Source organism: Macrotis lagotis, chromosome 3 (assembly GCF_037893015.1).
Source record: "Macrotis lagotis isolate mMagLag1 chromosome 3, bilby.v1.9.chrom.fasta, whole genome shotgun sequence".
In the NCBI taxonomy this organism is placed as follows: Eukaryota; Metazoa; Chordata; class Mammalia; order Peramelemorphia; family Peramelidae; genus Macrotis; species Macrotis lagotis.
The window spans coordinates 264,326,924-264,352,825 of record NC_133660.1 but is presented as its reverse complement, the minus strand read 5'-3'; the positions used below and the strand labels follow the sequence as shown (position 1 = coordinate 264,352,825).

General features: G+C 36.3%; 1 long non-coding RNA gene across 2 annotated transcripts in view; it reads left to right on the top strand.

Annotated features, from left to right (window-relative positions):
- LOC141516542 (uncharacterized) overlaps positions 1–25,596 on the top strand; it is a 35,533-nt gene extending 9,937 nt beyond the window's left edge. For both annotated transcript variants that reach the window (XR_012476728.1, XR_012476730.1), the window contains exons 2-3: positions 17,083–17,261; positions 25,362–25,596. This is a non-coding gene — a long non-coding RNA (uncharacterized LOC141516542). The remainder of the gene's footprint in view (positions 1–17,082; positions 17,262–25,361) is intronic.
- Positions 25,597–25,902: the final 306 nt, after the last annotated feature.

The following is a 25,902-nucleotide window of genomic DNA, read 5'->3' as shown; positions in this document are numbered from 1 at the left end:
TCCATTTGAAATTGTCTCTTTGATTAGTCATCAAATATAACTTCTTTTATACCACAAAGTCAAAGGAATTCATTATAGTATGTGGAATGTAGAAGCCTTTGTTTCCTTAAAATCGAGTCTTTATATTCCCTTATGTAACATGACAATTAAAAAAAACTATTTTAAATGAATGGGCTTCTTGTTACTCACTGTGTGAATTAGTATGTGATAGGAGAGAGGCATAGCAAACTTTTCTTTTGTCTTGAACCTTACAGATATATTCATTAGAGGCACAAATACTTAGAGAAACATATTAGAAGTCACACATGCAAAAAAGCAATGAACAATTAAAGAAAACTGATCCATTTGGAGCATCCGATCAGTCTGGAGCTAAGAAAATGTCCTCCAAATACTGTATTCTCCATTAGACTTTCACCTTTTTTGGGGGGAGACCCTACTGCAAACAGTATTAGCCTGTGACTACATGAATCTTCTTCAGCCAATGCCATATTTTTTAAAAGTTCAAGCTATATAAGTGGAAACTTATTATTCAACCAGGAAAATTAGTCTTGATTGTGTTCAAGAATGCCAATTTACGTTAGGAAACATTTTGTGCTTTCAGAATCTAATTAAACATTGCAGAAGTGAATTTGAGTAGGACAATGAACTGGTACAGGGCAGAGAGGAATAGGAAAACTTTAGGCTTCAAAGACCAAAAAATTTTATATGTGACTTGACATAAGGGATGTTAGACAGTTAAATATGGGTGTTCTAATTTCATTTTATGAGTAAAAACCAAGATGGATTACAGAACTAAGGGGTAACCAATGGATAGAAGAGTTTCATCGTGCTGTTAATATTCTTGCCATGCTGAGAAGGAGAGAGATTCTCCAGAAATTTGAATGGAATTTGTATGAAATTTACTATAAGGAACTCATGTTGTATGGAGGCATAGATTTATTATAATCTTTATGTTTGGAAGCAATATCTGTATCAGTGACATCACAGATTATAGATTCAAGAAATCATCTAACAAACATTGAAATACAGGCCACATGGAAAGAAAAAGCTATATTCCACTATATGATAGAATGGAAAGAAACAAATACACTATCTGTGTAACCTTAGGAGAATCAAGCCCTGGTATTCTCAGTTTGTCATTTTTATAATGAGGAAATTGGACTTTCTGGGACACAGGATCATGGGGTATATTTTTCAAAATGACACTGTCTTGTCAAGGAAGTGATAAAAAGATTGTCCTATCATTTTGTTTGTCCCTATGTTACAGAGAATTATCAAGTTGATTAGATTTATGATAATAGTATTGGGATTCCATGTCATTGCACTATATATAGTGCGAACAGAAACAATAAGAGTGAGGTTTGAAATAATCTTACATCATTAAAAACAGCTATTAGGACAGCTAGGTGGCACAGGAGATAGGACACTGATCATGGAGTCAGGAAGACCTGAGTTCAAATCCTGTCTCAGATACTTACTACTTGCCTAGCTGTGTGACCTTGGCCAAGTCACTTAACCACAATGCCTTAAATAAATAAACTTATATAAAACATAGTTATTAGATTCATTTCCTGATATTCACTATATAGCTACTTTCATTCATATATATATATATATATGTATATATATATATACATATATATATATATATGTATATGTATATACACCAAAAGGATTAATCATGCATTAAGGATAATAAACAGATTGGGAAAATCATATATTAGAACTTTTGAAGTATTAAAATAGCAACAAAAACAAGAAAAGAGAAAAGATTCCAACACACTGGGTGGATCCTATACAGTTCATAAAAAAGTTTGAAAGTTATTAGAAGTGTTGTTCCAACACACAACTATAAAAGGCTCAGGCAAAATAGGTCACAGCCCCCACACACCTTCCAATGGTTATTCCCAACATTACTTTCTATTTATTTTGTAAACATTTTGTATAGTAATATATTGCTCCCCCATTAGAATGTAAAATTCTTGAAGAGATTAAATCATCATTTTATCTTTTTAATCTTAATTTCCTTAGAACCTTTCCTGACTTATTTTACACATTAATAAAATTATTGATTGATAACTATCAGAATTTATCATTATCTACTCAATGATCAGAAGTCAGCAAGCATTTCTTAAACATCTACCAGATGGCAGGCTCTACTAGGCACTGGTATATATACATATATATATATATATATTATAAATAATATAATATAAATATAAATAAAGTAATATAAATAAGGGTAAAATTAACAAAAGTGGCAAAACAAGACAATGTAGCAAAAATGTAATAAACAGAAAAAATAACACACTATCCTCTCAAATGATCAAGGTCTAATGGAGAGACAGCATACCAGTTAGGCAAAAATAAGATTTATATAGGAGAAATTGAAGGTACTATAAGGAAGATATTAACTTTAAGGCAAAAAGGAAAGGATTCTTATAGAAGGGAATATTTTAGCTGGAACTGGAGGGAAGCAAAGGAAGTCAAAATTTAGAGTTGAGGAGTGAGAGAATTTCAGGCAATTGGGACAGCTTGTAAAAATATATGGCATCAGATGGTGGAGTATCTTGTTAGAGGAATAGCAAGTTCCTTGGATGGAAGAGTATGTCATTAGAAATAAAATGTAGAAAGACTAGGAAAAATAGGAAACCACAAGGTTATAAAGGACTTTAAGAACATCACAGATATAGGGCCTAAAATCCTTCTTAAAATATGTATATATGTATATGTATATTTATATATGTACACATATACATATATATTAATTAGGACTTTAGTAAATTCTTCTTCCAAGTTGTGCTGGCTTCTTAAAGGCTAATGTCAATAGAGTGTAATTTTTCACTGGTCCAACTAAGTTAGGAAGGATTCATATATAGGCAGTGATAGACTTTTTAATCTCCACTCTCCTTCTGCTCAACTCATGAGACCAATAATTTTTTTCCTTGTTACCCAAATATACACTTTTACTCACTTTCTCAGTCCATATCACTCATCTATAAAAATGCCAGTTGCTATAGCTGTTGACTTTGTTGGTGGTAGGTTTCAGATTCAGAAGTCTTGTGGAAATAATAATGAAAAAGAGGGACAAAAGCAATTAATCCATAAATATTAATCTTCTATTATTTTCCAGTCCCTTACTCTGGAGGTAGTTACTGAGCTCAAGGAACTTACAGAAGTGAGGGAGACAACATGAAAGCTAATATATATATATATATATATATATATATATATATATATATATATATATATATATATATATGGATTGGGGGAAAATGAAAGGATTCTAATTGTGACTTAAGTGAGACTAGGTTGGTCAACATGTATGGGGGATGTTCCATGTATGGGGGACAGCCAGAGAAAATATTCAGAACTGGGAGAAGGATCACCTTATTCATGGAATGACCAGGAGATCAGTGGCCCTGGGCTGAAGAGCATGTGTAAATAGAGTATAAGAAGAATGAAAAGGTAGATGAGGGTCATGTTATGAAGGTCTTTGAATGCCAAACAGTTTGGCCCTTGGAGGCAATAGAGAGATACTGGAATTTTTTGAGTATAGGGAGGGAGGTATTTGACATGATTGGATTTGTACTTTAGGAAAATCATTTTGGTTGCTGAATGGAATATTGACAGGAGTCAAGAGAATCATGAGGCAGGTAAACCTACCTTTCCTCCTAAGAGGGTATTGTAATAGTTCAGATGTGTTGTGATGAAGGTCTGTACCAGATGTATGGAAATGTTAGAGGAGAGAAGAGGAAATATTTGAGAGATGGTACAAAGGTGAGATTGACAACTTTGGCAATAGCTTGTATATGAGGAATAAGAGATGGAGAGGAGGATAACTGCTGGGTTGTAGGTTTGAGGGACTGGGAAGATGGAAGGTATGTGGGAAAGATAGTAAGTTGTGTGGTACATAATTAAATTTAATATGTCTAAAAGGCAAATGGAGACATAAGCCTGAAAGTCAGCATAGAGTTTTTGACTGAATAGATAATTTTGAGAATCATCAGAATATTTGGAAGCTGATATGGTAATTCTATGGCATAGTATAGAGAGATAAGAGGGCAGAGGACAGAACTATACCTATATTAGAGCATATGTTCTGGAAAATGATCCAGCAAAGGAGACAGGGAACAGTGGTCAGATTGGAGAGAGGAGGTCACAAAAACTATGTCAGTAGGGATTGTGGAAAATGAGTGACCTAAAATATCAAATACAGCTTCAGAAAATCAAGGAGAATGATGATTGAGAAAAGTGCACTGGATTTGACAACTAAGAGATCATTACTAACTTTCGAGAGAGAGATTTTGATGGAATGATAAGGGTGAAAACTGGATTGTGAAGACTCTGAAAAGAGCGTAGTACATCTGGACAGAATAGGTGTGTAATTTTCTCTATCTTCATTTAGTAGCTCATGTGAGAAAGCAAAAGTGGCAAATAATGGGAGAAATTCAAGGCTGAGGCAGACACCTATTATAGACATATTTTCATGGAATTTAGCTACACAGGGTAGACTAGATACAGGATGATAGTTAATAGGGAAAGAAGAATCAAAAGCAGAATTTTTAGGTTGGGAGGTATATGGAAATGTTTGTAGGAAGAAGGGAGTGAACCAATAAATTGTGAGATTTGAAAATGAAAGTGATTATTACAGAGGGCCTCCAGAGGTGAGGTGGAATGATATCACTTGAACAAATAGAGGTGTTAGCCTTGGAAAGTAGTAAGACCACTCCATCATGTGAGACTGGTGTGAAGAAGATAGTGGCAGAAGGCATCTGAGTGGTGGGAGATAAGGAAGAAAGAACAGAGGTCACTGCAAATGACCTCATGTTTTAACCAGAAAATATGAAGCAAAGTTTTGAACTGAGAGGCTGGAAACAGGGAGAGCTTTGCCAGGTTTGAGTAGGATAAAAAGTTTGAGAAGAGCTGAGCTGGAGAGTGCGCTAGTGAGTCGATAAGGGAGGCACAGTAGGATTGCCTATCAACATTGAGCGTCCACTTGAGGTTGTGTAATTTGTAGTACTAATAGTCAGAATAGATGTGAGATTTTCTTTATCTTCACTCAGTAGCTCATTTGTGAGAGAAAAAGTGGTAAATAATGGGAGAAATTCAAGGATGAGGATTGACTGGGCATATTCAATGACATGATGAGAATTAGGTATAGATAAGATCAACACCATTCGAATTGAATTGGTTCACCAAGGAATCAAGATGGGGAAAAGAGGAGAAAACACTTAGTGAAAGGGAATTGATCTGGGAGGAAACAGAGGAGTGAACAAAGTCATGGTATGAATGTACAGTAGAATTTCATAAAGGATGGCAGAGGGAGAAGTGAAAAGCCAATAGATTCTGATTTGATAAAGGGATTTGAGAATTCATGAACATAGATGATATATTTGTAGTGATGACAAGATCCAGGTATGATCATCTTTTGGTCTAACTAAGAGAGAGTGGAGCAGGTCATGGGAAGTGAAAAAGGTAGAAAAACTGAGTGATTAAGGTATTATAGGCGAGTCGTCATGTATGTTGATACCCCAAAATGTGAGAGCAGAAGCTGTGTGAGAGCAGGAGCTAGGGAGCAAAGAAAAACTGTGAACCAATTACTAAACTCATTGATGAAGGAAGGGAAATTTGATAGGGTTGTAGATATGAATTAGCATGAAACTCAAAGGAAGAGGGATTACTGAATGATGGAGGTAGGGAGAGCATCTGAAAGTGGCAATGGGGAGCTAGAAATAATTCAACTTTTCTGTCTCAATGAGTCAAGGAGAATGAATGAAAGAGGCTGTCAGGTGAGCTAGGTTTCAGTCACTTAGTAGATAAGAGGAGGGGAAGCTTGTGGACTATGGACCAAGCATTTCTTTGGGTGTTGTTGAAGAGACAGATAATAGCTTGGTTGAAACTTTGGGGTGGGAATGATTGGTTGAAGGCAATGAAAATAAGGAATTGGGAGAGTAGGCAACCAAATTATACCAAAACAAAGTCCAAACTCAAACATAGAGCTCCAGATTGTATTTTGATTTAGAGACTTTGTCTCCAACTTGTTGCTAGACTCTAAAGAAAAAAAAATCAGCATTTCTACTCTTTGATTTCCTCACTCATAACCTAAGGGCTATCGTCCTTCTAGAATAATTGTGAAGGAAGCAATGACTATTCTTCAATTTCCAATTTGGAACCAACCCAAAAACAGAGAACAAAAAGGCCTGTGATTGAGAGAATCCAAAACTTATTACAGCCTTGGACTGAAAAACAGCTCCATTACTTGGAAAGCACCTCAGGCTTAAAGCATGTGCTGCTTTACTGTCTACTTGGGCTACGTGTGGTTTATTCTGTGTTCCATATTTCTGTTTAATATACAAATAACTTCCTGAGACATTCTTATCTGTGCTTAGTGACCCTAAATTTACATAACCACAGTTATCAGTGAACTTGGGGCATGCAAAATTTTCTCCAAAGATTTATAGTGGACATTTAGTGAGGAATTAAAGAACAATGAATCTTTGGTGGAGCACAAGGCTACTTGTTAAAAAAAGAACTGCATTTTATAAAGTGAAAAAGTCAAACCTGAATCTGCATTCCTTTGTTTAATTGCAAAGGATAACAGACATTTTTCCTATTTCTCTTAGGAATTCCTTAAATGAAAAGTTGGAATATTTTCTATTTCAGTAGCCCTTCTATAATGTCATTTTTAATACTCTAAAGCAGATTTTTTTAATGTAACTCCAGTTCTCAAGGTATCTGCTTATCAGAGTGGCTTTCAAAATGATGAGTTAAATACTGGTATTGAAGGGATTGGCAGAAACAAAGCTTTTAACGTTCAGACAGAATGGGAAATTGTGACCCTCACTGCTGTTTGGAATACGTGCTGAGGATTTGGGAGTTCAAACTCTGCATTTGTTAACCTTGTGCAAGAAAAAAAAAAACTTTTTGTTCCTCAATGACTTTATTAATAGATTCATGAGTTAGCTAATGTCTGCATTAATATCTGTTCCTTGCTATGGGTTCTTTGGATGAATGTTGCTATAAGAATCCAAAGTCTAACCTTTCAAAGAAAGAAAGAGATGATTAAAATCACAGAATATATTTTCTTTTTTCTAACTTATATTTTCAAGAAATCAGAGGCTGTTAAATCAAGCATATATCTAACAGAACATAAATAGTGGTCAATCAATATGAGTTTGGATGCCTCTAATGATGGGGAACCTATAACCTCTTTGGGCAACCCATTTCACTTTGGGATAAAACTAATTATTAGAAAGTTGTTTCCTTATGGTTAGATTACAACCCAAATCTCTGCTTTACCCCTGGAACATCCCTTAGACTGGGAGCCTCCTAATCCTGGCATATCTTCATCTACCTCATCCACCCCTTATTCTCGAGTTTCTCCTAAATTCTCTGTTTTTGTAGAGGAATCTAAGCAAAACCACCTTCTTTTTTTCTCTTCACTGTGCTTTTGACTTTTGAGATATAAATACTATATCCCCAAATGGGTACCTTCGTTCTCTTATTGGACCTCTAGGATGTTTGAGGTGTACAGGAAGGACTAGCACCACTAGTGTAAGGGTTTGCTGGTTCCTTTGCAGAACTGCTCATCTGCCTCTGATCTCACCCAATTCTCATCTGAGAATTGTAGCATGAGCAGCGACCACTCCACAATATGCCATCTCAGCCAGGCTGAGGGTAGCCAACAGATCTCAAGTCAGTTGGTGAATTAGGGGATATCTACCCAAACATGTGAAGATTTTCCCTAGTGAAATGGGCCCATGACCACTGTTTGCTTTAAAGGACCATGGACAGAATCAGATTCTGTGACATACTTAGAGCTTGCCAAGAAACCAGTCATCTTGACTTTTGTCCTATCACTATACTTCAATAATTCTGGAAGAGATAGTGAGGCTGACAACTACCTCACTTAAATCCAATTCATATAAAAGTTATAACATAGTCTGCAATGTCATCAGTTCTCTTCAAAAGCAAAGGACAAACAGTAAATATACCTTTATGTGTTTTTGGGGGTTTTTTTTTTTGCAAGGCAAATGGGGTTAAGTGGCTTGCCCAAGGCCACACAGCTAGGTAATTATTAAGTGTCTGAGACCAGATTTGAACCCAGGTACTCCTGACTACAGGGCCGGTGCTTTATTCACTATGCCACCTAGCTGCCCCACCTTTATGTTTTTAAACCTCTGTGTGTGTGTATGTCTGTGTGTGTGTGTGTGTGTGTGTGTGTGTGTGTGTGTGTCCTTCCCTTGTGAGAACGGTGACAGATATACTTTTTATTTATTTACCAATGTCAGTCTCTCTACAACATCCATACCTTGTGCCTAGTCCTTCTTTCTTGGGGTCAGTCTACTCCCTTTTCTATATGGCGTCTCATCTGATACTTGAAAGCAATGATCATGTTCCTCCTTGTGACTCCTATCCGACTGAACAGGTCATGGCAGTCTAATGGCTCTTAATAGAATTCATGGAATCTCAGAATTTGGCAATTGGAAGGAACTTCAGATGTCAAACAGTTATTACCATGCCAATGAGATATCATCTCTACTATAATATACCCGATCAATTTCCATTTGGATTTTAGTTTCCATCTCTACTGAGGGAAGATTCATAATCCATTTTTTTAGGGGTTTTTTTGCAAGACAATGGGGTTAAGTGGCTTGCCCAAGGCCATACAGCTAGGCAATTATTAAGTATCTGAGGCTGGATTTGAACGTAGGTACTCATGACTCTAGGACCAGGGCTCTATCCACTGTACCACCTAGCCTCCCCTCATAATCCTTCTTTAAGAAGTTCATCCCAATTTTGAACAACTGGAATTTTCAAAATCAGTTTATCCCCACTCATTCCCTTAACTCCTAAATTATTCTACCTTCTAAACTCAGAAAGAACAAGTCTAATCCATTACCTGTGGCTCAGTGGTTGGCCAATTATGACTCCACAGCTAACCTGCTGTGTTTGGTCTGATAGGTTTTTTCTATTTTTTTGGTAAAATTCAGGAGTTTACCAAGTATTTACTCTTATACATGAAAACCATTTATAAACTCTTGAATTGGAGCAAAACCAGTAGACAGCTAAAATTTAACAAAGCTCTAATTATGTTATTGTTGACAAGAGCAAGAGATGAGTTGGCTAAGTTATAGTTTGGAGGATTCAGAAATAGTTATAGTTGGCATAGTTATTAAATCTGAGACACAAACTCTGAGAAGAATCTCCCATGATATATGAAGGAGGTAGAGAAGAAAATTATCTCAACAATTCAGTATATTGTACTGAATCTCATTACAAGATATTTAGTTGGGATAGTAGTTTAAAAAATCAATTATATGAATACTGAATTTGTAATAGTTCAGAAGACCCAGCATCAGCTACAGATATACATGGATTCATAGCTTGAGGAATTTTCAAACTTCACTATCCTAACTCTTTACTTTACATATGAGGAAACTACCACTCAGAATGGAAAATGGCTTGCCCACAGACATGAGTGGTAAAAAATCAGGGTTTGAACCCATGTTCTCTGATACTAAATCCTGTCCCATTTCTCTTGTGCTATACTACCTGCTTAGATGTGTGTAGTAGGCTGCTCTTGTTTTCTTTACTTTGAATTATTTATGTGCACTACCCAAGTTTATTCTTCCTATGAAGGCATCTTGGTGTATTGGAAGGAGAGCTCTATTTGGAGTCAAAAGACCTGACTGCTAGAAACCAATTGTGTGACCATTTTGAACCACTTAATCTCTAGGCTGCCTTTTCCTCAATTGAAAATGGGAGAATTTATACCATATGCCTTTCCCTACAAGTCTCTCCCTACTCCAAACCAGTCACCAAAGTGATTTACCGAAGACTTATCACCTTCCTAATCAGACAGTTCCAATGTGTATCTTTCATCTCCAAGATCAAATATAAAACCCTATTTTGGCCTTCAAGACCCTTCATAACAGAATACCTTTCTTCACACAGTTCTGTTTTTTTTTAATATCTCACAACCTCTTCTCCCCCTCCCCCCATTCCCTTCGATCCAGAGACTCCTACCTCCTGACTATTCCACAAGTAAGACCCTCCATCACTTAGCTCCATGTATTTTTCTTATTCTCCCTACTTCATGCCTGAAACCATCTTCTTCCTCTGTTTGCTTCTTGGATCCAATGGCTTCTTTCAGATTCCAACTAAGATCCTACCTTCCACAAGAAATCTTCTCCAAACCCACTTAATTTTTGTGCCTTTCCTCTGTTAATTGTCTACTATATGTGTTTACTAGTTGTCTCCCCCATTGGACAGGGACTATTTTTTGGCTATCTTTGTATTTTTAGTTTTAGCATAATGTCTGATACATAGTAGACATTTAATAAATACTTACTGACTGGAAGATCCTGTCCATATCCAAATTCATGATCCCATGCTTACATCCCTTAGATGCTACATTATGGCCTTGGCTGATGGCTCATAGACTGATGTCTGCCTGTATTATAGAATTGCATGCTTCTAAGTGAATCATTAGATTTTTAAAAAGCAATTAGTGACACAGTGGAAAGCAGGAAGATCTGAGTTCTAATCTGGTGTCAAGCGCTTACTAGATGTGGGACTTTGGGAAAGTCACTTGACCTGTCTCTGCTTCAGTTTTCTCATCAGTGAAAAGGGCTCAAATAATGTAATATTTTTACATCACTTAATACACAGTAGATGCTTAAGAAATTCTTATCCTTTTCAGCTTTCCTTATTTTTAAAAAAAGTTTATACTTAGGGTGCTTGGAAGTATGACCATTTGTCCACCAGTTCCCAAGAGAGTATATTCCAAAGACAACATTTCTATTCAAGATTTTTGGAGATTCTGTGATCCAAGGAGTTAATATATTGTTGAAGTGCAGAGTTCTATCAGTCTTCTTTGCCCAATGAGTGACCAATTTGTAATTAGCTCATGGGCATGGGGTTTCTATTTGCATTTTCTATTTGCTTGCCTATGTAACAAAAACACTTTGGTGGATAAAGGGGACTAGATGGTACTTCATGGAAAAAAAGGCCAAGGGGTTTCAGCTCAATGTAAGTCAATAATGGTGGCATATGGCAGTCAAAGAAAGCTAATATTAATTAGGCAATATTTATGGAGGAGAAGGCTGATGTAGAAAAATATTGACTGAACATTCTTTAGGGAGAACAATAAACATTTTTTTTTTGCTTTTGAAAGCTGGCTCATCCCCCCCCCCCTTCTATCAATCATTTTTGAAATAGTTGCAGCTTTAGAGTGAATTAGAAAAAAAAATCATTTGGCAAAGGACCATCTCTCAGGAAAAAAATTGAGAATTATTATTTTTCAAGTGTTTGGGAACTGAATCACATAAGATGTATGCATGTGTGTGCACATGAAAAGCAAAGCAGTATAGAATACTAAATAGAAAATCTTCATTTATCTTCAAAAATGCAACACATTTGGCTTTAGTTTATGAGAAAACAAAATTGCCACTATTCTCTGAAAACCTGTCCTTTCTTCTAAATCTCCTAATTCTGATGATGAGGCCATTTTCCTTCTGGATAACCAGAACCGAAATGGATGGTTCATCTCCTTGTCTCCTCATTCCTCAAACTGAAGCTAGTATCACTTCCTATTAATCTTTAATCTTTAGTAGTTTCCCGCCCCCCCCCCCCAGATTCTCTGCCTTCCCTCCCTTATACTAACTCCCCTTGGCTAAGGGCCTTCTCTAGTCTTGCCTAGGATTTTATAATGGTTTACTGATCTAAAATATATTTATTCTCATTTTCTACTTCCCATATCTTTTTTTCTCCTTTTTTTTTTTAGTTTTTTATCTATTTATTTAAGTCAATGGGGTTAGGTGACTTGCCCAAGGTCACACAGCTAGGCAATTATTAAGTGTATGAGGTTGGATTTGAACTTAGGTCTTCCTGACTCCAGGGTCAGTGCTCTATCCACGGCGCCACCTAGCTGCCCCTGTACCTTGTTTTCTCATAACAGCTGAGGGATAGGCTCCTATAGAAGACTTCTCTTGGTAGCTTCAACTCATTAGCAAAATATCTTTCTTGAACTTATTTTGCACTTTTTTTGTATTTGAGAGGCAGGATGATATATGTTCCTATAGTCAGTAAGACAGTTTCAAACGGACCCTCTGCCAATACTCTATGTGACCTCAGCAAATACACTGTCTTTGGAAATCTCCTTCCCTGGTGCAACTAAGATAATTGTAAAGAAAATGCCAGTATTCATTGGTAGAGGGAATTTTCTCATCAAGAGTTTCCGACACTAGTGGAAAAACAAGTCTCTGCTTGCTTAGCTGAGAGACAGTGTGGTGGAATAGATAGAGATCTGTATTCAAATCCAGGAAGACAAGAGTTTAATTCTGCTCCTGATACATATGGACAGTGAGACCCTGGAGAAGTCACTTACCCCCTAAGTCTAACCTGCTCTATACAACTGCAACACTGGACTTAGAGTCAAGGAGAACTGCATAAAATTCCAGCTTTAAGCACTTGCTAACTGTTGACCCTCGTCAAAGTTACTAATCATTATCTGACTCAGTTTCTTCATCTGTAAAATGAGAATAAAAATAGTGACTGACTTCTAGGGTATTTGTGAGGAGTAGATGAGATAATGTGGGTGAAGTGCAAATAATAGGCGATTTGTTTCCTTCCTTCCTTCTCTTTCTATATTCCTATTTGTATTTTCTTGCTTAGGTGTATGGTAGAACTGGGAAAAGTACTAGTAAAAACTAGGCCCCTTGTGAGGTGCCCTGGAAGAACGTGAAGATGAGAACAATTGTTTCAATGGTCACAAAGGCTCTTGAAGTGGATGCTGTGGATCACCAAGAAAACAAGTTCTGTATCCCACACCATCCCAGACTTTTGTTCTGCCACCAGACTTCGAGACTCTGGAAGAGCAGGAAGCTCATGACTCTACCACATTTAATAGCATACAGGGATAACCAGACCAGGTTCAAAACTGGATCATTTTCAACTAAACTTAAGGATTTGGCCATCACTGCAGACCACCCCTTCTGTTTTAATTGTTATATTGTTTTCCTTTACTCTCATCTATTCACTCTTAATCTTATTTGGAGAGCCCCTTCATTTGCCTTAGCCTATTCTTGAGACAGGTTGTTTTTCAAAAGGGTTTCACAGGAACTTAAGACATGAAGAAAAAAAAAAGAGTAATAAATGACAACAATAGTCACACTGATTATCTCCAGTTTTTACAATTGTATTATTATGCATGTTTCTTATAGCAATCTGTCTTTAATTGGAATTCTTTAATGTGGAATTGGGTTTTATTTAGATGATAAAACAAGAATAAAAAAGATTTCAATTGAAAAGTTTATCCTATTGAATAAATGTATTTATATATTTATAAATATATATATAAACATACATATCCACATACAACAATTTACACATATGCACATGTATGTATGTATGTATATATATATATATATATATATATAGAAGCAGAATATCTTCAGAAAAATGGAAAATTGAAGAAGATAACTAATCACATAATGACAGATACCAGTCCCAGTGTCCCATGGCATCCTTAAATATCAGGAGAAATTAAGCAAGGGTTCCATTTTGTTGAATGGATCATCTATGGCAAACTTAAAGTAGGGTACATACAAGACTTACAACCTAGAGAGAAGTGCGGCCAGGTCAAAGTCCGTCTATCACTGAAGGGAGATAATCAGTTGATGAAATACCAGATATTCTGGAACATTTGAGTATAATTTGAGCATTATATAGCCTGCAGAGTATAGGCTAACTCATCTCGTTAAAAGTTCTTATTTTATACATGAGGATACTGGGACCTAGAAAGATTAATGAAGATGGGATGAAATACTTAGCTACTTAGAAGAGCAAAGAAAATGATCAGGATCTTCTGCCTCCTAGATCATTCTCTTGGCAGTGTTTCTAGAGAAGGTAATTATTCTTGTTCCTTTTAGTCATACTTTATTAGTTGGTTTATTTGTTATAAAAAAAAGAAAGGGTGGGATTAGATAAGACTAAATCAATGTGTATATAAGACTTTGGCTATGCATATTCATTATAAACATGGAGTAATGGATTAAAGACAGAACTTGGAGTCAGTAAGATTTGGATTGGAAGACTATGTCTGACATCCATGAGTTTGATTATGGGCAAACCACTCAACTTCTCAGACACTGTTCATATGAAAAAGGAAAATTAATGATAGTATCTTTTCCACAGTGCTGTTGTAAGAACCAAAAAAAGAGGTTTGTAAAGTATTTTGGCAATACAAACTTTAAAACTCCAAATGAATGATTACTTTTGTTTTTATTTTTTCTCATTGTGACACAAATATGTTATGTGAACTATCCTCATCTATTTGAAAATGTATGTTCAGATGTTCCTAAAGCACTGATATACCTTATTTTATTTGAAATAAATCATTGCCTAACCTGACAATCTATTTCTTAGACTGTGAGTTCCTTGAAAGAAGGAAGTATAGACTGCCCTTGTGGTCTCTTTGGAGCTTGAGCCAGGGTCTGGTATGTAGTAGTGCTAATTGTTTATGCGGGTGGTGAATTGTGTTCAAATTGGGATGTAGATGGTTAAATCAGAAAGTATCCTCAGATCACAATAGGCTAATGAAGGGCCTTGAGTGCTGGCATATGAAAACTGGATAAAAGGCTAAGATTGTATCATTGAAGAAGGTATGACATAGTCATTGTTGTCTAGCATATTGGAGCAGAATTATATATTATGTCAGAAGATCAATTGGGAGGAGGAGATGTGGGTTCTAGCCACTTGCCCTGAGATTTTGTATTTTAGAATTTTCTAAGAAAGAAAAAAGTGCTCACCTTAGAAGGAGAGCTTAAAACCTAGAAATTAGAGATCATGGAGGGAAGTATCTCCTTTTATAGATGAGAAAACTGGGGAGAGGAATAGATTTTGTCTAAGGCCAAGTGGATATCTAGTGGGAGGGGGAGCGGGAGGGAAAATGATAGAGGCAGAGATAGAGAAATAGAACCAAAGACAGAGTCAGAGACAGAGACAGAGAGAAAGACTGAGATGGATAGAGACAGAGACAGAGAAAGAGAGATACAGACAGAGAGTATTTATTAAGAATTTACAAATGATACACCCTGTATTAAATCTTAGGGGTAAAAACAAAACAAAAACAAAACAAAACAAAACAGAAGGGCATAATCCCTATCCCCACAAACTTACTTTCTAACAGAGAAGACAGAACATAGAGAGGAGATGGGAAAAGGGGGCAGAGTGGGAAGAAGGGGGTCCCAACCTCTTTGGTCTTCAGAGGCTATAGACTTCACCAGCTTTTTATTAGGGCTATTAACATTTCTGGAATATTTCCAATGGACACCAAAAAATTGCATCATACATCAATAAAGAACCTGGCTCTGGATGAGTATTTTGTTTTCCAGTTGATTTAAAAAAAAAACCCCAAATCTCTCTGTTCCCTCCATGTATTATGAGGGAAGTAGGTGCCAGGCCCCTTCATGAGAGGCTGCTGTGCATTAGTAATTTAGCAAGCCTGTTATTTGCTGCAGCCTAAGACAGGTAATTAGGAACATTTCCATGAGTAATTTTGAAATGTGACAACTCACTTGATAATCATCCTTGGTGTTTCTTTGGTCTCTCTGGAAACAGTGAGAAATCCCCTGGAATGATCAATGTTCCCCTTTTCTATAAACAGAAGACATAACTTCATTATCTGTGACTTAGAATTAAAGAATGATCAATCACAGTCCTTCAGAACCTCCACTTTGACTGGGCCCTCAGAGATTGGCTGGTGCGGCCCCTACCTGAAGGGGGATTGCCGTTCTCTCATGTCCACCAGGCTGTCATGAGTGAGGCTTTGACTCCGGGATCTCAGAGGGAGAAGCCAGAACCTCTTGAGGCAGCTTGTTCAACTTTTGACCAGCTCTGATCAACAGGGTATTTCCTCCCCAACCTCCCTGGTTCAGGTAGAAATTTGATTCTTAGTTCTTCCAATCATTGATCTTCATTCTCCCTTCTGGGGCAAAACAGAAAAAATCTCTTCCCTCATCTATAAAATAGTCCATCAAATATTTAAGCATGGTTATCATGTGTTCCCGAGTTGGCTCTTCTTGAGGGTAAATGTCCCACTTACTCAAATTTCATTTAATATGACCTTGAGGCCCTTTGCCATCTCAGTTGACTTTCCCTGAACCTATTTGGGCTTTTTAATGTACTTCCTAAAATGTTACAACAGCAATTGAACATTGTAAGCCAGATGTAGGCCGACAAGGGCATTGTAGCAAACCCTCTTAGTTCTTGAGTCCTGGAAATGTTATGTTTCTAACAGAACCATAGATTGCAATAGCTACTAGAGCATATTCTTGACTTACATGGACATTATTATCTATTGAAAATCTCAATAAAATAAACAAACCCTTAGTCTAGTTATACCTCTTCCATTTTTGACTTGTGAAAAATTTTGGATCCAAGAGTAAGATGACATTTTTGACTATTAAATTTCCTCTGATTAGATTTAGCCCAGTATTATATCCTGGAGGCAATTGTTAAATTCTGACACCAGTGAATTAACTATTGCATATTCTACAAATCATATAAATAAACCATATTTGACCTTAAGTCATAGAAAAATATGTTATATAGCACAAGATCCAGGAGAGATCATTGGAACATTCCACTAGAGACTTCATTTTGAGGTTGAGTGAAGAACACTCAAAGAATTTAAATCTTTAATTTTAGTCCTCACATCTTTCCAATCTATCTCTAACAGTGACATAATGAAACTTTACTAAGAGCTTGAAAAATTGGTGATAAATTTTATCTACATCATATTCCTGAACTATGATTCTGATAATACAATAAAAATGATTGTCATATACTATTGTACATTCCTGGTGATTATTGTCTCCTCTTTCCTTTGCTATAAGTTTATCATCTCTTTAACAATATATTTAGAATTTTATCATAAATCAAATTAAACCACTTTCCTAATTTATTGTTTGATGATTCTTTTCTTTTCTTTTCTCTCCTTCTTCTTCTTCTTTCCTCTCCTCTCCTCCTCCTCCTTCTTCTTCTTCTCCTTTTCTTCTCCTTTATAAACTCTAGTGTAAAGTGAGATGAGAAGAACTTGGGAGATCACTGTGTATAGTAATAGCAATATTCTAATGATGATCAGTGGTGAAAGACCTGGCTACTTCCATTAATACAATGATCTAAGGCAAATCCAATGAACTCATGATGAAAAAGTGCTATCTACCTCCATAAAGAGAACTGATGAACTCTGGGTATTTTAAAGAATAATTTTATCATTATTTTTAATGTTTTTAAATTATATAGCTAATATGAAAATCTATATTGTATGATAAAAGGTGTTGTTTTATTACCTGACCCTTAAGTTGTTATCCAGTATTTCTGATGGGCTCCACAATGACAGTCAAAACAAAACTTCCTATGTATATATAATTTCATATATTATATATATATATGTATATCCATGTAAAGTTATATATAAGGCATAATAATAGAATTTATATTTTATAATACATTGATAAACATTATGTATCCATATGCTTGTATATACACATATATTTAATATTAGTATTCCGTCTATGCCATTCTCTTCTCATTACCCAAGAAGGGAGAAAATAATTATATCATATATATATATATATATGTATTTCTAAAAATGTAATAAAAACACAAACAAAAACAAAATATCTTCAGAATCAATTTAGGACAAACTCTGTTCTCCAGGAACATATAACAGGAGGTCTGCATGATATCTATTTTAAGTTATGTTTTTTTGGTGCCATTTTGCAGTGATATTTTTGTTGAATATGCAAATGAAAACATGCTTTTCATGGCTATAAAAGAATGAAATGGGTGGTTCATAGAGTGTTCCATCATGGGCCTATTCTGATTCTCATGGCTTGAGCTGTCATTCTTTGCAGATGAAGATGACACAGGACAGTAGAAAGTGTCCTGGACCAGGTGTCCAATCATCTGACTTCTTGACCAAGCTATGCTAAGAATTCATTATGGGATCTTGGGCAAGACATCCAACTTCAATTGGTCTCCAGTTACCATACGGGTGTAATGAAGTAGTCGACCACCTCTAGTTTTCCTGCTGCTCTGAGATTTTTATAAGTGCATCATGTGGAAAGAGCAGATGGCTGTGAATTGGTCCCTTTGGCCATTCCATCCTACGTAGATAGCAGCCCTCAGAGCTTGGGCTATATTCATCTCTCACCTGGCCACATGGCTACTTCTGAATTTTCTAAAGAGATGAAGGGAGTCTATTTTTTTTTCTAAAATCACCTTTTAGCACAACTTCTGAGCAAATCACTCCTACCAAGACCCAAGATGAGATTATACTATAGGGGGAAATATAATTTGGCATAAATACCAGAGTTTAGAATTATGAAGACCTGGATTTGTCTCCTACCTTAAACACTTACAAGCGATGTACCTGTCTAAGTCAATCAAATTCTCTGCCACAATAATTTTTTTTTTCAAAATGAGGGAGCTAGTCCTGTTGGTATCAGTTTCTTTCTATTTCTAAATCTGTGATTCTGTGAACTCTCCTCTCCCCTCTGTACTTGAGAATCCTCCATCTCCCTACATAAAACTTAGCTTCCTGCAAAATTCTATTTTTTAAGGGTATTCCCATTATCTCATTCACCTGTTTTTCTAACAGTGCAATTATCTGTGATTCTTCCCTCTTCCACCACCAATTAGCTTCCAAATACTCATGATCATCCCATATCACTTCCCCTTTTGGCATGGCCTTCAATTCACTTTTCCAATTATTACCCCAAATCAGACTGTTAGCAGCTCTCATTTAAATGGTATAATTGCTTTGTGCTATTTATATTTGTTTTAGACTAATCCATTTTTCACATAATTGTCAATAAAATCATCTTAAGGCATGATCTGAGAATATTGTTTCTTTCGTCAAAAACCTATTACTCTCTATTAGCTTCTCAGTTAAAATATAAATATTTGATCCTAACATTAATGACTGCCCACAATTTGTTTCTTACTTACACTTCCAATTTCTTATTTTCCTTCCCTCTCATTCATGAATTCCACATTCCACATCAATTTGAAAATGAGATTTTCTCTCAAAAAAAGCCATCTCACATCTACATACTTTGTCACAATTTGGCCTTCATGACTTGAATGCATTCCTTCGTTTTGAATCCTTATCTTCCTTCAAGAAAATATAAGGCACTGAAGAAAAAAAAAAAGTTCTGGTTTGGATTCAGAGGACCTAGGTTAAATTCTAGGATCTGCTACTTCTTTGATGTTGGTTAAGTAATTTAACTGAGGTCTTCTAGTTCCTCATTTGTAAAATGAGTTTCTGAGACTTGATGGCCTATAAGGTCCTTTTCTGCTCTACATAAATGAATCAAATTTATCCACTTCTTGAATCTCATCCTCCATGAATCTTTTTTCTTATCTACCTAGGTATTGCTTTTCTCTTTTTCCTCACATCACTTATTTTATTTATATGTACACATAGTATGTATTCCTCTCAAGCTCCTTGAATACTGTATCTGTGTTTATATTCTTGGTTTCTATAGTTTTTTTAAATTTTTTTATCTCATCCTATTCTTCATAATCCATGTGGGGTTTTCTTGGCAAAGATACTGGAATAGTTTGTCATTTCTTTCTCCATCTCATTTTATGGATGAGAAAATTGAGGCAGGCTAAAGTGACTTGCTCAGGGTCACACAGCTAGTAAGTATCTGAGATGGGATTTGTTTTCTTGACTTTAGACTTAGCAATCATCCATTGCACCACCGAGCTTTCTCAAATTCTTTTCCATTGCCTTATGCATAGCAAGAATATACTTTATAGCTCGTTTGGTTGTATTTTCAATTCTTGCTTTGGTTTGAATTGAATTTAATCTCAAACCTTCCTAAAACCAAATGGACAAATTGGTCTTAATCAGTTATCTTCAGAAAACAAATATTCTGTTTTTGAACATTGATTCACTTGAGCAATAGGTCAAAGTGTTTGTCTTCTTAGTTAGTCTGAAGGAGAGTTGAGTAGCATTGTGCAGTCCCTGTGGCTCAAAAGGGTCAAGAGTGTTTTTCAAAGACTGATTGCCCCAGGGATCTTTATGTGGGCAGAGATAATCCTTAAATCCCAGGCTGATATGAATATTGAAAAACAAACTGTTGAAAATAATTTCAGAAACAACAACAAAATCTTGCAGCAGGGAGAAATGGATGGGGATCCAGTCTTAAATCTCATCTGTGTACTTGCTTAACAAGATTCTTTTAACCCTTTGTTTCTAGGAAGAAGTACGTCATATCCTAGAGACTAGAACTATAATTCTACTTTGGGATTTAGGCTATTCTATCCATTCAAATAATATGCAAGCACTGTATTAAATGCCTTCCTTGTACTATGAGTGTTTGTGCATAGTGGATAGGTAATAAGTGGGGCTTAGTGGAAAGAGAACTTTCTTAGAAGGCCTGAAGGCAAAGTACAAATCCCACCAAAATAAATATTGGTTTTGGTTTTGTTAACCTAGACAACTTACATCACTTCTTAGTATTCCTGGAAACTCTCTAGAAATAACAGTTTGGGGGGATTTAATTTAATCTCTTAATTTTAAAATTTTAGTTATGTTTTAATAGGGAACTGCCTCACCAAGAGTTCATGATATAATAGAGGAAATACTGTCCAAGAAATATGTTCTTTAACTAATATGTTCCCTCTGCACTGACCATATCAAATAGTTAACCTCTGAAATGAACTGAATCCTATTCTATTGAATGAACTTTGAAGTAGAGATTAGGTCAATAAACTTTTTAGTAAAGTACCTTGTACCTCCAGGCCAAAAACTCCCTAAATCCCTGTCCCTAGAAACAAGACAACATCCTATCAACAAATCAACAATTTCTTGCCCTTGCCTGAAAAGGTTAAGTTTTTGAACTACTGCCTCTCATCTAATATACTTATTCTTTGCTTGAGTCACACCTTTCATTGCTCTCTCTCTCTGCTAAGTTACAGTCCCAATCAAAGTATCCCTAATTACATTAACTTCCTGTTTCTTTTGGGGGGTTGATTTATTTTATATTATTACAATAATCTTATTATAAAAGTAAACATAAACCCCCTTCTCCCCCAATAGTGAGAGAGGGAAAAAACCCTACTTTAGGCTGTGTGCAGATTCCCATGGCTCTGTCTCTGGGGTGAGTTGCCTTCTTTATCATAAATTCACCAGAAAAGTTGCTTCAATATTTTCCCCACAGTTGCTATTACTAGCTGTAGTTCCCTCCATTCTATTCCTCTCCACTCTGTTATTCAATTCTCTATCTCCTTTCATCCTGTCCCTTGTCTAAATGTGTGTTGAATCTGAGTATTCTCTCCAATAATCTTCCCTCCCTTCTATCACCTATTGCCCCATTCCCTCCCTCCCACTGCCTCCTCCCACATTCCCCCTTGTGTCATCCCTTTCTTCTCATTTTTCTCTAGGGTAAGATAGATTTCTATACCCTATTAAGTGTGTATGTTATTTCTTCTCCGAGTCATTTCTGATGAGAATGAAGGCTCACTCATTCCCCCTTGCCTTCCCCCAATTCCCTGCATTGAAAAAGCTTTTTCTTTACTCCTGTGTGAATATCTTAACCCTTTCTTCTTTTGCTTTCTCTTCCTGCCACTACTTTCCTTTATCACTCATTGACTCCATCCTTTTCATTTTATTATACCATTATATTATTCTCCTTCCTGTGTCTTGTCTATATATGTTCCTTTTAACAACTCTTATAAATGAAAAAGTTCATGTGAGTTATGAGTATCTTCTTCCCAAGCTGGAATATCATTAAGTTCCTCATAGTTAGTCCTTCTCTTCCACTCCCTCCATGGTTCACCTGAGTCCTGTATTTGAAGATCAAACTCTTTGTTCATCTCTAGTTGTTTCAAAAGGAAAGTTTGAAAGTCCCCTGTTTCATTGAAAGTCCATCTTTTCCCCTGAGAGAGGATGTTCAGTTTTGCTGGGTAATTGATTCTTGATTATAAACCAAGATCTTTTGCCTTCCAGAATTATCATATTCCAAGCCCTATAAGCCCTTAATGTAGATGCTGCCAGATCCTGTGTAATTCTGACTATAGAGCTATGGTAGTTGAATTGTTTGTTCCTGGCAGCTTTTAGTATTTTCTCTTTGACTTGGGAGTTTTGAATTTAGCTATAATATTCCTGGAAGTTTTTCTTTTGGTATCTCTTTCAGGAGGAGACAGGTAAATTCCCTCAATTTCTATTTTACACTCTGCTTTTAGGATCACAGGGCAATTTTGCAGTGTTATTTCTTGAAAAAATGAAGTCTTGGCTCTTTTCCTGGTCATGACTTTCAGGTAGCCCAATAATGTTAAATTATTTCTCCTGGATCTGTCTTCAAGGTCAGTTGTTTTTTCCCAATGAGATATTTCACGTTTTCTTCTAATTTTTGGCTTTTGGGGAATTGTTTTCTTTCTTCCTGATTTCTTGCAAAGTCGTCAGCTTCCTTTAGTTCCATTCTACATTTAAAGGAGTTATTTTCATCAGAGAGGTTTTCATCACCTTTTCCAACTGGCCAATTCTGCTTTTTAAGGCATTCTTCTCCTCATTTGCCTTTTGTTTTGCTTTTTTTTCCATTTGGCCTAAACTGGTTTTTAACATATTATTTTCTTCAGTATGTTTTCATATTTCTTTCACCAAGCTGCTGACTTGATTTTCATGATTTATCTGCAATGCTCTCATTTCTCCTCCCAATTTTTCTTCCACTTCCCTTAATTGATTTTCCAAGTCTTTGTTGAGCTCATCCATAGCCTGAGCCAATTTTCTATTTCTCTTAGAGGCTTTGGATACAGAAGCTTAGAATTTGTCTTCTTCTGAATCTTCCATGGGACCAAAGTAATTTTCCAAGGACAGATTCTTCATTTTCTTTTGTTTCTTCATTTCATTTCCTTAGCCTATGGAATGATTTACCACACTTCCAAGGGTTTGGGGTTTTTTGGGACACCCCACCAGGACCTTTATCCCTCCAAGGTCTTATACTCTCTTGCCTGCTTTGATATGTAGGTGATCACAGGTGCTCTCCTCTGCCTTGGAACTGTGAGGAGGGTACCTGCTATCTTAGTATGGAAGACCAAATTGTAATCCTGATCTGAGTGTGGGCAAACAGCTGAATCCTGCCCCAGGGAGAGCAGAGAGATTTCTACAGTCTGCCCTGACCCCTTACCATATGTGGACTGCAGGATGGCTTCCCCATTCCCACTACAGGTTCTCACCACAGGGCTGTTCTGAGGCCAGTGCTCCTCACTCTGAACTCATTCTGCTGCAGCAGAGTTCTCTCACTGCCCCATTAAGCTTTTCCTGGTAATCCTTGGGCTACACTGTGGCCACGGATTTTTTCCCAAACCCTGGGTCCTGGTAAAACCCATCTTTCCCATGGAACTTCTAAGTTGTCTTGACCTGGGAAATTGTATCACTCATTCTTTCTGTGGGTTCTGCCCCTCTAAATTTTGACTACACTCATAATTTGATGGCTTTTGGAGTTTTTCGGGCAATGAATTTCTGGGGAATCCTGCCTTCATGCCACCATCTTGGCTCTGTCCCCCAAACTTCATGCTTCTTTAAAAGCTCACTCATCTCTCACTTGAGTTGTTCCTCTTCCCTTGAGAGGCCAAATAGCTCTTTTGGAGATGATTCCCCAGGTAAGCTCTCCTGCTCCTATACCTTTTCATACTTCTTGCTAATTTTCCTTCCTTTAATTTCTGTCAGTCACAGTGATCCTAAATAAATCTTTTTGTCCCCAAATATGTGTGGAGCAGAACTGGTACTTTCATGAATTCTTCACACTCTAACCCAAAATTAGACCACCCTAAAACATTTTCCATAAAACATCTTTAAAACTCTTTTCTAAATTACTTCAATTGGTTCTCTCTCTCCATCAACAATATAAATGAAATTGTAGCTCTAGTTTCTATCCCCACAGATGAGGGGAATATATATCTGGTCAGATAGGAAGTAACATTATATACCAAAACACAGGGCAGAAAGAACACAGAACTGAGTTCTAGTCCCAACACAACAAATTGACTGATATTTGTTGATGATACCTCATCTCTCTAGCTTTCCATATGTGACTCCAGCTACTCTTGCTAATTATAATATTCCATAATATATTATAACATGTAATGTACCAGTATATATACATATATATATATATTATATGCATATGTCAATGGGTATCTACATATGTAAAATAGTTTGTATTTTGATATGCTTAGATGTATAATTATATATGCATACACACATATGTGCTGTCCTAAGTCACTGGGCTTACTTTCTCCTCTAGAGCCACCTGGGTCCAGTGGACAGGTATGAATCAGAATAATTAGAGATGTCCCTGGATGTGAGACAATCTCAGAGAAGTGACTTGCCCAAGGTAATATAACTAGAAAATGTCAAATTCTTGGGCCAGATTTGAACTCAGGTCCTCTTGACTACAGATTTGATGCTCTCTCTACTCCATCACCTGGCTGCTCCAGGTGTTTAAATAAATGTTTGTAGACTGACTTACTATTCTCTAAGATCCCTCACATTTGTGACGTCCTGGGACTGCGATGCCAAGTCACCTCTTTGGGAGGGTTGATTGGTACTCTCTTTAACATTCACTGTTCTTTACCAGGAATCAATCTGAAAAATGTATTTGCCACCTGTGCAATTGATTTACTTTTTTAAATTACACTTGCTGCTTGAACTTTTTATCTTCATAGTTCCTTTTCCTGTCCTTATTTCTCTTCTCAATGCTCCAGTGTTCCTAATAGGGCAGAGGCACATGTAAATGCATTTCACAGTGGGATTAGGAGCCGTGATTAAACTACGAATTCCCTGTACAACATCAGTGATAGGTTTCTTTAAAGGTTGTTTATCTTACTTTCATTTTTCAAAAGCCCTTTATCTGAAATATGGAGTTGGAGGGGGGGTAAGTATAGAAGTTAAAACAATCTCATGTTAATGAAATTTTATTCTTCTTAAATTTAGAGGAGTGATAGATTTTGACATTATGGAGACATGTTGGTAGCTTGTTTTTAAACCAAATGTAACTGAATTAACTTATACATCACCCTGGGTGTCGATGCCAACTCACATAATCACAGTCTGCTGTGCCTTTCCTTGAGACATGTAAACATAGGATGAATCCAGACAGTTGGAGGGTTGATGCAAAAAGGGAGCAGCCACATATGATACTCTTTGATTATGAACTAATCAGTATTTTCTGCCTGTGATTTATGATTCATAGTTAAAATAAAAAATTATGAAGTAATACAAGTCCTACTAGAATACAGAACTCATTGTAACTTAAACTATTTTGGTTCTATTTTAGGTATTCATAATTATATAAGAAGAGATCAGATATCCAACTAGAACATTCTGTATCAAAGGGCCAGGCAGTAATAATCCATCAAATGGGAAAGCATTTAAAGGAGGGAAGAAAAGCAAGTAAATGTCAAGAATACTAAAGAAATGGAAGCATCCTCAGTTCAACTCATATGTGAAGAGGTACAAGCTCTCGAGACATGGAGGCAGATGGGAAGGAAAAATCCCCTGGACAAGCAAAAGGTAAGATGGAAGAGGGGCAGCACTGTTAACTTTGTATGTAAAAGACCTTAGATCAAGCCTGTGAGGTGGCTCATTAGAGCTTTCCTTTCACATTTAAGGAAGTTAATCACACTCCATACCTAGAATACTAGATTTTCAGCTAAACCATACAGACTCCTTAACCTCCTTTACAAAGGAGCATGACTCCCAATTCCCCCCAAAGATCTTCTCACAAGCTAAGGTTCTGTTTTTATATTTTATATTATTTTATATATTATAATATAATATATTAGTAATAAATATTTTATATTTATTATACAATTATA